Source organism: Bacillus rossius (genome assembly GCF_032445375.1).
Source record: "Bacillus rossius redtenbacheri isolate Brsri chromosome 9 unlocalized genomic scaffold, Brsri_v3 Brsri_v3_scf9_1, whole genome shotgun sequence".
NCBI lineage: Eukaryota > Metazoa > Arthropoda > Insecta > Phasmatodea > Bacillidae > Bacillus > Bacillus rossius.
This window is the reverse complement of record NW_026962012.1, coordinates 11,733,034-11,747,418: the sequence shown is the minus strand read 5'-3', so window position 1 is coordinate 11,747,418 and position 14,385 is coordinate 11,733,034.

Sequence of the window (14,385 nt, the reverse complement as noted above, 5' to 3'; positions counted from 1 at the left end):
TGTTGCAAATTTGCTTGTAATACAAAACTCGGACACAAAATTTAAAATATAAATTTTTAAAATAATGCCCGCTTCACTTTTCAATTATTAAAATTTCTGGATTCAAATCGCACACATACTTACTACGCCCGCCAGTAGAATTCGCTGCCTGAATCGTAAACATTATTTGCCACCATTAAACGCAGATAGCAGATAGGGATGATAAAAATTGTTATTTTCCAAGACCCGTATGATGGTTATGGTTTTGATTAAATAATTGGTTGTTTCGGTTGTTAAAGTTTCAGTTATTGAGCATGAAGGTCTGTTTTCAGTCATTCATTATCCAAATTGCAAAGAGCGGCTAAAAAAATTAAGTCATAAAAATTATGGATTATTTTTTAACACTGGCATTGGAATTTTTAATTTTCTTTTTTCATTTAATAGAAAAATACTATTTTGTTGTGGTTTGGTTGCAGATTTAATTATAAATTACTAGCTAATTAATCCCGTCCACGCTTCTCTGTGGCTCAGTCTGAAATTAAATGAATAGGAAGTAAATCAAAGTATTCTAACGAACATAAACATTAGACGGTTTACTGACTCGAGCATGCGACGTATAAATTCCCTGAGAAAAGCATTCGTTTTCTAAATTCAAACCGCACACTTGCGAAGAATGTCCTTGCGCGTTACATATAGTCATATCTAACGCAAGGCGTATTGGAAATTGAAGCCGTTTGAACTCGAACGCTATGTTGATCGGAATGAGTGGTATTCTTGGAAGTATTACGTCTTCATCTTTATGAGGTCTAATCAGAATTGCTGCTTCAATTAGATTTTTCATTATTTTTTTAACTACCAATCGTATGCAATTGCATAACTTTGGCTGATTGATGTTTCGGAGTAATAAATTTGGCATCCAAATTTTCAAATCCAGAACTTGTTACGGTAATCCGGTAACATCGAGTGGATTATGAAATTCCGTTGGAAAATTCATTACTTTACTTCGGTTTATCATGGAGTCAATGGATTTGTATGTCACTGTTTCACCTCCGATTCTGTTTAGAATAATATGGTTCATTTCGTTTACGTCGACATTTTAGGCCGTTAAAATGGCTCTTCCACTTAATCGCGTGATTTAGATAATTTTTTTCAATGCTTTGGAAACCCTGGTCTACTAATTCTTCTTTTTAATTCACGATATTAAAAAAAAATGGAAAAGTGATTTTTCCTGTTACTGGATTTGTAGGTACAGTGACGTTACTGACCTCAAGTAACTGTCTTGTAAATATGTCATCTGTTGGATCGATTTGAAGCTGAACTCTCATATTTGTTGTATACATGGATTTTTTTGACTGTGCTACAAAAAGTTTAACATTACCAACAGGAATTCAATTCATCCACTGGTGTTGAACGAAATATAACTGGGAGCGTTTGCCCGAAGTCACAAAATAGTAATACAAATGCTCCAACAAATTGAACTTGATTATTTCGTTATTATTTCAGTGTATCGTCTAATGCTTCCAATGAATACTTGTGATCGAAATTAAAAGACTATCGTAAAGGTTTTTTTTTTTCACGCGTGCATTCAAAAGAGAAAATATTCGTTCCGTGAAGAGTGTAATCTTCTTTCTCGCTATACTTTCCAGAGATAAATAGGTTCTAAACTACATTTTAGCAGAATGTGAATAAAACCTATAAAATTTCTATTAAAAAAACGTACTTTTTAACTTTTACAAAAACACTCATATACGTACCATTAAATTTAAATGTTTATTTCTAACAAAATCAATAAAATCACAATTCATGCTGCTTATTTTGAAAACGACGGAGCTCCAGGAAAATATACAAATTTTTATTATTTTTTTATTTTTTGAAAATTTTACTATAAACACACTTGCCTATTGAAATGCAACGGTGTGTCAAAATTTACAGTCAATCGATCGACTAATTTTCGAGTTTTGCGAGCTCAAACATATGGAGGCTGAATTTTTGTGTGTATATATATATATAGGGTAAAGTAAGGTAATTTCGTGACACAGGTAATTTCGTGACTTTTTTTATGACGTTTGTAACGAAAATACCAGCGGTTTTTTGGAGCTGCATTTTGGTCTGGTAGTTTCAGCGTTCTCCGCTAAATAGTGTGGTATGTATCGTTCGTGTCTTGGAATGCGTCAACGTCACAAAACAAAAGTTTTCGTAAAAGTGAGCAAAGTTTCGTTAAATGTGAGTACTCTTTTGCAGGTTTAACTTCGAATATTCATAAAAGGGTCCATGTACATGGTATGTTAGCATTTAATACACAGTTTTGTAGAGAATATAAACCTCTTACAGTGTGAATAATTTTATGATTTTGTACTTCTGCATACAGCTGTTATTGCTTATGTTGTTCATGGCGTTTCTTAGCATTTTTGTCCTTGCTAACGATAAATTTTCAAAGCCTTTAATATGAATTGATCTTGTAAGTTTTCTAAGCTTGTTAGAACAAAATTATTATGAGAGTTTGTGTTGTAAATTAAGTTTACAATAACTTAGTTTCACTTAGAAAGCTAATTATAGTGTGTCACGAAATTACCTATATCACGAAATTACCTATATGCTATCACAAAAATACATTGGCTCTTTTTTTATTTTTAAGTTGAATGATGAATAAAGAAAGAAAAAATACAGCAAATATGACTCCAGACAGTTAATTGCAGCTGCTGAATTAGTTAAACAACAAAAGTGTTCACTTTACAAAGCCTCCAAGGAAATGGGTGTGCCATGGAGTACACTAAGAGACTATTTAAAAAATATCCCATGTGAAAACAGAAATGAACCTCTGACAAAACTAGGAAGACCATTCGCTCTCACTTCAAACCTAGAAATTAGTCTGTATAATTACATCATAGAGATGCAAGAGTTAGGATTTGGTTTAACTGTTTCTACAGTAAGGAAAGTAGCACATGAACTCGCAAAAAGTGCCGACTGTGAAAGTGCTAGCAAATGGTGGTGGACAAATTTCAAGAGTAGGTACAACCTCTCATTAAGAGCTCCAGAAAACCTTGCAGCATACAAGGCTTCTATGGCAAATGAAGAAATCATTTGGGATTTTTATATTAAATTAGAGGAATTACTGGACCGATTGGATATCAAAGAAGCACCTGATAGGCTATGGAACTGTGACGAAACAGGTCTTTCGTATGTCGTGAAAGCAAACAAAGTTGTAACAGCAGTGGGAAAGCGATATGTTTATAAGAGAGTTTATGCAGACAGGGGAGAATCACATACACTTTTGGGATGTGTGTGCGCAAATGGGACATAGATTCCGCCTATGATTATTTTCAAAGGTGTCAGGTGGAACGATAACCTAAAGAGAGATTGTTTGCCTAATGCAATAGTGAAGTTCTCTCCAAAAGGGTGGATTAACAGTGATCTGTTCTTTGAATGGTTCCAGTTCTTTGTAGCCTCCATTCCTCCTGCTCGACCAGTCATCCTCTTCATGGATTCACACGCATCACATATTAACCCTGAAGTTATTTAGTTTGCGAAAGAAAATCAGATTTTCTTATTTACTTTCCCAGCCCATACAACTCATTTTTTGCAACCGTTAGATGTAGGAGTTTACAAATCCTTAAAATCACATTGGGTCAACGTCTTAACTCCTACATGAAGGAAAATCCAATGGAAAAACTAAATAGAACAAAATTTCATACGATTATGAATACTGCCTTTATTGAGAGCTTCTGCACTAAGAACATTACAAATTCTTTCAAGAAAACGGGAATTTATCCATTCAACAAGTGTGCTATTCGTAAGGAAGCTTTTGAACCCTCCAAACTAACGAACAAGCCTCTACCTCAAGAACAGCCGGAAAAGGATCAGATATTGGTAGCTGACAAGATCTTGGTCCTGCCATCAATGTGAAGAAACACCCTCATTAACAAAGGAAAGAGAAAGCGAGACTCAAGTGCAAGATGCCTTACTCCAGTAGGATAAATTACCATCTTGGGGTCAATAATATACGCATCATTGAGACCTGCCACTTCAACTTTAGATGCTGCCCTACCAACATCGAATCCTGTAATGTCATCATCGAAGGATATCTTATCAACCACAAAGGCTACCCCATCAACGTCCAAGGCTACCCCATCAACTTCCAAGGCTGTCCCATCAACTACTAAGGCTACACCATCAACTTCCAAGGCTGACCCATCAACTTCCAAGATTGTCCCATCAACTTCCAAGGCTGTTCCATCAAATTCCAAGATTGTCCCATCAACTTCCAAGATTGTCCCATCAACTTCCAAGGCTGTCCCATCAACTTCCAAGATTGTCCCATCAACTTCCAAGGCTGTTCCATCAACTTCCAAGAATGTTCCATCAATTTCCAAGAATATCCCATCAACTTCCAAGGCTGTCCCATCAACTTCCAAGATTGTCCCATCAACTTCCAAGGCTGTTCCACCAACTTCCAAGATTGTCCCATCAACTTCAAAAGCTTCGACACCAACATTAGAACCGTCCATATCTGGTCCAGAACTTCGCAAATGCAAGACAAAATCAAAGGAAGTCCAAATTCTTGATGAAGATTGGATCTGTGGTATGTGCGGAAACAGTTATTTCAGAGACGTTCAAATAAGAAATGGCGCTAAATGGCTACAATGCTGTTATTGCTTGATGCCTTATCACGAAGAGTGCCAACCTGCTGATTCTGGGGAACTAGTTTTCATGTGTGATAATTGTGCTAATGCTGAAAGTGAGTTGAGCGATGTAAGCATCTAAATAAACTAGACTAAACCTAATTTTTCGAAGGTTATTTGAAAAAAATTTTATGATGAAATGAAGAAAAAAGCAATTAGAATGCATGTTACAAGTTAAAATTATATTATTTGTTATTATAGTTGGTATTTGTTTGAAAATATTTGTATTGTTATTGTATCACGAAATTGCCTAACCCCTATCACGAAATTAGATACCCATATCACGAAATTACCTGTCAAACCATTTAAAATTTGAAATTAAAATTTGTGTTGAAAAGATGTATATAATGGTAAGTATATTACTTATAATGTTAGTATTACACAAATGTTAAACAATTTTGCCCAAATACGACAGTAATTGTTGAATAAAACAATATTTATTAGCGAAAAGTTAATTTTATCACGAAATTACCTTACTTTACCCTATATATATATATATATATATATATATATATAATATTCCATATATACCATACAGAATTAATTTTTAAATATGTACGACTTTAGTCATTAAAAAGTATAATTAGTAAAACATGTAAAAAGTAAATACAAAATAATGACCAGGAAAAGGACATAAACATTTAACCAAAAATAATAAAAACATCTACTTTAAGTTCTTTAATTAAAATATTTATATTATTTAAACTAGTCATCATCAATACACTTTAAATGATGTTTCTTTCCAACTTTTTAAGTAAAATGATTTTTATGCAAAACCTTACACTAGTCAGATGTGTGACTACCTAGTTACTTACGAAAGCTTTAAGTCAAGAGCTCTGTTTTCGATTACATACACTCTTTTCAAGAAGGACCGCAACTACTGGTTGTATGTTAAATTTATTGGTATTTAACGCAAAATATAACTATCTGATATGCGTGGCGACTAGTATCCTTTCTTCAATTACGAAAAGCTGCTTAAATGCGTTCACAAGTCATCCCACTATCCTCCATAAAATTGAAGAAGTAGTTTTAGAATAGGGACAAGAGTTGATGATTTTATATTTTTACTAATTTCGTTTAATTTTTTAGGCAAGAGGTAAAAATTTCCTTTTATTTATCTAACTGATATGTATTGTATGTGAAAATTCTCATATTTTGCATGTATCAGATTTTATGTATAAAAAAATGCCCTCACACCATTAAAAATAATAAACTAGCAAATAGTTTTATCCAGGGCCTAGTAGGGAAAACAATTTTTTATTAATTGCGTGGTTACAAAATTTCTTCTGCTGCTGATGTTACAAATTTAAAATAAAACCTAATAATTCTCTCGTTATTACAACATAATTTATATGAATATAGGTTTATTTTAATTTTGAAACCCAAATTTGCTTTGCATTTACTTATGATCAATCACACATTCACTGTATTTTTTTTTAGCTAACTGTTAATTAATTATTTTACTTAAACAAGTTTTACTCTCTTCTTTTATATATTACATACAAAAAATTTATTAACGCAAGAAAATACATTTTTACTGTACGAAGTACATCATATTTATTTTTCCACATTAATGCCTTAAATAATGGCTTACTTATTAAATTTTAGACTTAAATAAGCACAATCGGATGATTCAGGTGAATATCGTTGCATTTCGTGTTTTATTTCGCTTTTTTTTTTTTCTCTCGCATAGAATCTGGTCCCTTTTCACAGGTCTCGATGGTGAGATAGCGGTTCTAACCAACACTTGGAGCTCGGCTCTCTTTTGGGAAACGGACAGTTTCTACGAGCTAGGCACTTGTAATAGGATTGGTGCCAGGAGAGAAGTGGATCTGCTGTATCGCCGTGCTTGCAGAAGCCTCCTGGGAGCCGAGCTGTGCTGATCGCTCCAGCTGGAGTCGACTGCAGACCGCGCTGCACAGGCAGAACGCAGGCCCCCGGAGTGTGCCACACCGGCCGAGGCACACTTAACGCCGGTGCGTATCGGAAAGTCCCGCACTGCAACTATACTACTTCCTCTTCGCTCCACCTTCCGCGGGGAAAACTTTACGAGAAGTGGATGAGGGGCCCCATTCCCTTATATTGCCTGCACTTCGCCGCACCTGGAGGCCGTTTCCTTCTTCCCTCTTCTTCCCTTCCTCATTCTTCCCGGCTCTTCCCGGCGGCTGTAACACGGGCGGCAACAGCGGGAATCAGCCCGGGAGACACTCAGGTATTCCGCTCCGCTGATATCGGAAGACAATAAAAACTCCGGCAACTTGATATGCGATCGCCGGGCGGCGGAGGTGGATGGTAAGGGGGGTGAGTGGAACCATGGAAGGGGTAACAGGGGTAAGGCTCATTGTAGAAAGTAGCTTGCTGTTTCGGTGAAAAGGAGGCTACTACAGAAGAGGCGATACAGCGCAGCGGCAACAAATAAAAACGTCCGCGCCAGTTAACAAAGGTAACTACAGCGGACAGGACCACGGCGGAACACCTTGCTACGTCACCCTGGTCAAATCAAATTTTCAAATTAATAAGTCTTTATTTACGCATTTTTACAAGGATTGTACAATAGTAGTTGTTAGTCCAGCACCCAGTGCTCTTTTACCAAAGGACATAACATATTTAGTAAAAATTATAACTATTCTCACATATACATACATTTACATTATTTACATGTTTTGCAGGATAATCTTGAAGGAAAATTTTAAAAAACCTTCTGTATTAATTGGAGCCCAGGGCTCGATGTTTTTGTTTGCCTGGACACTAGTAGTAGAAAGCACTAGATAGAAGTTTATTCGGTATTACATGCATTAATATAACAAAATAGGGCTATATAAAAAAAATGGTTGTCTGTAAAGTCGGTTTACGGACGATAGTTTAACGTGACAACGTCATAACTAAACATTGATGAAATGATTGCATACTTTTATGAATAAAATTTAATCATTTTTTATTGAATTGTCACTATTTTGTATGGATACAAAGGAGTGAAATGAAATCTACAATTTAATTGATAAATTTACTTTTATTTGCACTCATTAATTCAAATATGTTTATTACTTTAACGAAGAGAATATTTTAACTATAACTTTTATACATGTTTGCTATTTAACTTCTTCCAATCTGTGTTGTTCTGTTAAGGATAGGACGATGATAGGAAAAGTAGGAAACAAATGGGAGTGTTTCAAGTTTAATGTGCCTGGAAAAAGTCAAATCGATGGTTGTTCCAATCGAGTGGAAGAGAGATAGATGCGGCGCAAGCGTACAATGAGCGTAACGGGTCACAGAGTAACGGGACAATGTGCGTAACGGGTCACAGCGTAACGGGACAATGTGCGTAACGGTTCACTTTTTGGTGCGTGCAGCCGGCGTTCATCGATTTATTAGATGTCGTCACGTCAATATGTACATTATTTACAGTCGTCGGTGTGGGTACCGTTCATCGAGAGAGTGGTGGAACGGCTCTGTGGTGGACTTCCGTGGCAGGCAACCCGTGGAAGAAGTCAAAGATCTCTTCCTAGCTCTTGCCCAACATTTCATTTAAAACGTATCGCATGAACCTTTGCTATTGTTGGTGCTCGTTTATGTCTGCATTCATGTATTTAAAATTCCAAATCATGCTGTGTACAGACGTCACAATCACTAAAAAAATGACTGAAGATTCCGGAATAAATTTTTTTTCTCTCCAAAGAATGAAAATATTTGTAGTAAATGGGTGAATGCATTCAAAATTAAAGACAAATTTTGGGTTAGCAGAAGTAAGATTAAATTTTTTTTTTTTACTTAGACATGTTACTTGTTTTATTATTATGTAAGTGGAACATCTTTGCTGTGAGGCTAAAATTTTCGAGCGTTACGAAAATTCCGACCGCATGAGGGGAATAGTTAGGTACGTGGTGGGGGAACCGGTATAGGAGGAAAGTGCGTCAGCGGCGTCGCCACTCCGGTACATGCACTAGCGGACGAATGGGAAAAGGCCTACGTAGCGTAGCATGCCATATGCTAGTTGCAACAGCCGGATGAGGAATCAGCAGGGGAGAAGTAGAAATGACGCAGCAGTGAAACTACGGAAATAAATTCTCATAACGCTGCTTGTGTTTGTCTACTCCTCAGTTTTCGTAACGACTAACGATTGACGCTACCAGTAGTATATATTGGTATGTTCTGGCACAGGTTCCGGTGCGAGGAGCGGGTCAATGACCGTCCGCTCTGACGTCATGGCGGCCATATTGAGTGACCTTAAACTTCAAAAATCCTCAAAAATCCCTAAAAATTCCTCATAATTCCTAGAAATTTTCCTACTTCGAGCGAAAAATTCCCTTTTTAGGGAAAATTTCCCGTTTTATTACTCAAAAATGTCAACAGCTTAAACTTTCCTAAAAGCGGCTTAAGAGTCCTAAAAGCAAGCCGCCCCCGAAGCCGCTGAGATCAGGACCTGGACCCAGGCCGTCATCGTTCCAATTTTCGTAACGGCCACCATTCAAGAAATCATTTATTTTCGACCAAAATATTAAGAAAACATTCCAAAAAGTTTAAAAAAATTGCTTCTTTAAATGTTTAGTTACTTAATCAATTTTGGTCCTCGGATCAAGGAAATGTGTAATTTATTATTTAAAAATTAATACAATTTAATTAAAATTTTAAAAAATTCCTCGCTTATGACACACAAGCCAACTTGGATTTTAGAACGTCGCACTTTTCGTTACGGTTGAAATCTTGTACGTGTATAACGTAATCGTTTCATTTTTCGTTATGGCCACCTTATTGAAAATCGATATCTTAAATGCTGGAAATTCGAGGAATATTTTAAAATATATAAAACAATTTAATTAATAAAATTTTATGACATGGAGTCCTCTTTCAAATCCGACGAGGTCATTTGATTAAAAATGACGACGGATCCTTTCTCCGCGGAAGCCACCGGCAGACTTACCTCCCGCCACTAATGCCAAAGAAGATATTACAGCAGACAGTATAAAAAAATTCATTAAAAATAAAAAAAAGTTTACACAAACGAAGTCCGTCAGCAAGGATAGAGTTCTAGCACAAGCCAGAAGTTGTTTTTTTTTTTTTTTTAAATTTCTTTCTTCACTGATTTTTACTTAGAAAAACATGCGTTGGTTTTCTACGTACGCTCGTGATTATTTATGTCAATATTTCGTGTTTTTCTCCGCGTGCCTGTGATTATTGCTATTTAATATTTTGTTGGTTTTCTCCATGTGATGCTGGTTATTTCTGGCGAGACTTCTGCTAATATTGTCCAAGTGTTTCTGATGTCCCTGCGTGTATTTTTTTCGTAAATAGAAAAACAAATTTATTAGGAATTTCGTTTAATTAGTGGAGTTCTGCTACCAAATCATCACTAACATTTATTTATCAGGTGGAATTTATACAAAAATGTTTATTACTCAGTCTGTTACTATGCATTGAGAAAACTGAGAAACACTGAGATGCAAGAGAAACTTTCTTCTCCTTGATGTCTAGCGAAGAAGTTCTTCTCTTGCGATCGTGAGTGAGCATTCCGCATCCCACATAAAAAATAAATAAAATTTACCTCAACACAACACGTGACAGCATCAACTGACAAGAATAATGACTACTTGCAACAAGTTCTTTTGCATTAGATAAACTAACTCTCGCAACTGTTAGAAGTCAAAGGCAGTTAGAACCATGTAGTCACGTAGCCTCTTAGACTTGTAGCTTTGTAGCCAAGTAGCCTTTGTTGTCATGTAGCCTCGTACCAAAATGTCACTGAATATTTAGATCCAAGACATTTTGGAGTCAATGACTTTTGGAGCAAAATACTGTTGGAGACATAGACTTGTAACATAAAAAACATAGACTTTTGGCGTAAAAGACTGTTGGAGTCAAGGACTTATGGAGCCAAAGACTGTTGGAGCCAAAGTCTTTCGGAGCCATAGACTGTTGGAGCCAATGACTGTTGGAGCCAATGACTGTTGGAGCCAAGGACTTTTGGAGCCAAGGACTTTTGGAGCCAAAGACTTTTGGAGCCAAAGACTGTTTGAGTTATTGTATCATACCGTAAATTGGCGATCACATCCTACTGAGTTGAATGTTTGTGAAAATGTACAGTCTTTTCGTTAAATGTACATAGTAAAGGCTGTTTTATCGTATCCTACTGAAGAGATCATATCCCTGTGACGAGAACGTATCCCCGCTGATTTGAATGTTCGTGCATATGCAGGTTTTTTTCGTTAAATGTGTTTTTGTTTGGTCAAATTTTCGATAAATTCGCTTCTTTTTCTTTAATGTGCTTCCAAATGTGCTTCCTTATTTTAATGTGCTTCAAATTGCTTCCTTTTTAATGTGGTTCTGACTCGTGTATTATAGTAAATGGTTCTTTTTGACTATCATATTATTCGACCGGTCGCGGATGTATGAGCGAGTGCCAGAAGACATAGGACTCTCAGTTTGTTACTGGCAACGATGGCGTAAGGATCACCTAGCTTTACTTGTCTGATGCATAAGTTCGGTATCTGGCTATTCTTGAGAACTCGATAATATCTTTACTATCTTAAAAGTCGAAATCGATGGAAATTTTTCCATCGTCTATGGGAGAACTGACGGTAGCAACGACGACGGAGATACAGAGTTACAAACGAATACATACACATGCGTTTTCTTGTTATCGGACTTGTGTAACTTTTCCTGAAATGCGCAGGTGTTAAACTTCGAGCAGTGTCACGAATGCCTTATTATACCAATTTCTTTACCTATCTTTTTTTTCCTATGTCGCTTGGCCTCTTCCGTAATCTCAGAGTGTCGAAAAAGTCACGTTATCAGTGTTCACGTCTGTCTTGTCTGTGCTTCCTGGGCGTACGTCTTTTTTCCTCCACTACGTACATGACCGATGTCAGCCAAGCGATATGGCGCTACGACTAATCACAGAACCCCCACTCGCGACAACCGGTCTCGAATTACCGTCAATCCATCAGGGTAAGTTTTTCTATTGTTTTATGAAATCACTCTCAGTAATGTTAGATTTTTTTATGCAATAGCGTACACGATTCATTTCCCAATCTCCTTACATCGTGTTGGCCCATCATCAATTAGATGGCATATACTGTAAATTGTGTTTTATAAATGAGACAGAAAAATTCATGTAAAATTACCGATATTTGTAAATTATCAAACTTACATTTAAAAAAATTGTCTCAGTACAAAATAAGGTACGCAGTAATATTAGCTTCCGATTCTTACCGGAGCATTTACGCATTGTGTTGTCCGATTACCCCCAATAGTTAAAGATATTTTCAACCATGCCCTGAATAGATTTCCAGTATTAACTGCACACATATTAAGCATGATACAATAAAATAAATTCAATATGTTGAATATTAGATTATATTCCCTATGGTTTAAAAAAAATATGCTTGAATGAAACATCAATTAAAGTATAATATTATGCACCAATTTTGTTATATATACTCAGTATTATCAAGGAAAAGGTATTTCATAAATGCAAAAATTACTATAGTCATGTTATTTAAATGATTAATACAATGAAGAATTTTGATTAAATACAATTTTTTAATTTTTTCGACATACAACACCGCAGTTTTGCAATGTTTGTTATGGAAAAACACTCAAAAATAAAAAAATAAAAAAAGAATACATAAACCCGCAGAAAACACGCCTAAATCAGCTGATGTCGAACAGATGAACTCAACTATGAAACTAAACAGGTATTACGGACAACACAGTCGAACACAGTAGGTATCATGTAACAGAAGAGTTGTGACGTTTAGAGTACTGGCATCTGTTCCCCCGACAGACATAAATAGACAGATATCGGACATTTTTTTTTGTTGGTTTGCTTGAGTCCTTGTGCCTGCACTGGAGATGAGTGCCGCCCAGAGACCCTTCGAAGTTTGGATTGGAGTACCTGATTAACCTTAAAACCTTCCTAAGAGTTGGAATAGAAACTGTAAAACCCTTAATGGAAGGCTTGTAGCCTTCTCTTAGTACTAAGATGAGAGTTTGGCTGCCTCACCAATCCACCATCTATTGGGATAGCTAGTCAGCTTAGCAACCAAGCAAGATATACAATATCCATAAGTTTTTTAATTTTTATTTTTAGATTTGTACTATTTATTTACGTGATACTGGCGCGCGCGATGATCCAGCTCGCAACTTTATCCCTCCCCACACTCCCCTCTTCCTGGTGCGTCTTGCCCACGTTCCCACAGCTCTTTCATTTCGTTCAATTCCCCCCTTTATCAACACTTTCCCACACACGTGCACATCGGGGAAAAGCGGTGGCAATGTGCAACAACGGTCTAAGCGACTGGGAGGAGCACTTGGGGCGACGTCAACACAATAAATTGGAATTACTTGTTATTAATAAGTAGTGACCGACTTTTAGAAATAGATTTTCCCGTAAAACAATAATTGGTGTTTAAAATTGATATTTATTTTTATTTTCAGAATGAATTCAATCGTAATAATACGCTCAAAACCACTATTTTATTGATTTAGAAAACTCAACTATTAAAATAAAAATACACATTAAAACTTATTATAATAATCACTGACCATCTAAATAAGAATTTTAATGTTAGTAAATGAGGTATTATCAATCTAGCGACAGTGTACTGTAATCTAAGCGTGAGGCAGTCTATAGCCTTGCAAAAAAGCCTTTGAACCTTGCGTCAGCCTGCAGGGTTAGTGGACTGTGGGTTCTTCATGAGGAAATGTGAGTGGCAAGGGAGGACGAGATAAGTGGTTATCTGAGCATGTGGAAACACTGGATGCATGTTCGACTTTGACTATGGACTTACATTGTCCATGGAATTACTAACGGGAAACTTTGTGTCACCTAAAGCCCGATTAAAACACTTTTGACCAGCACACGTCAAATTAAATAACAACAAAAATCGAACATTATGTAAATAAATTTAAACTTTTTTTCTTTATAAATTTTTTAAAGGACATCGTATGAAATAAATAATACTATTGAAATCTTACCTGTTGATTGTGTACGCTCTTTTGTCATGGTTATTGATCAGAATTAAATTAAGTGTATCTGTACACTTTATTATCTGTTGAATATTACTGGTAATATTCCATTATTCAATTCAAGAGCACCAAGCTAGAGCCATATTTTTCTGAGCCCACTTTATCATAAATATCCCGTCTTATGAGACGCAAATTACTACAAATGTTTTTGATCGATGATAAATGGAAACACTTTTCTAGCTGTAAAGTTATTACTTTCTCATTTTCCTGCTATTTCGCGTAGTAAATTACGAAGTTCAGTGGCCAGTGAACGTGACGCAAGCAGTTCGGAAAAGTCTATCAGTTTCTCTATGATGCATGTGTGCAATTGAATGAAATAGATCGTCGTAAAAAAAATTGTGGCCAAGTGAGATGAACACACACTCGTCGTATTTGTAGAGATAATATTAAAATTAAAATTTATTAATTTAATGAAGAACTTTAAAAGCCTTAAATATCATACGTTTCACCTAAAGACTCGACTATCCTAAGTTTCACATAGAGCTTTGAATATCATACGTTTCGCATAAAGCGTTGAATATCCTAAATTTCCCATTTATTTGTAATACCTCACATTCAGCCATCCACGTAATCAGCAAACTTTCAGACCACTATGATATGTGTATACAGGATTAACCTGAATTGGACTGATAAACTTTAGCAACTGGTTCATCCAGACAAAATTAGTTGGAAACCTCTGTACGACTCCTGGTCTAAAGTGGTT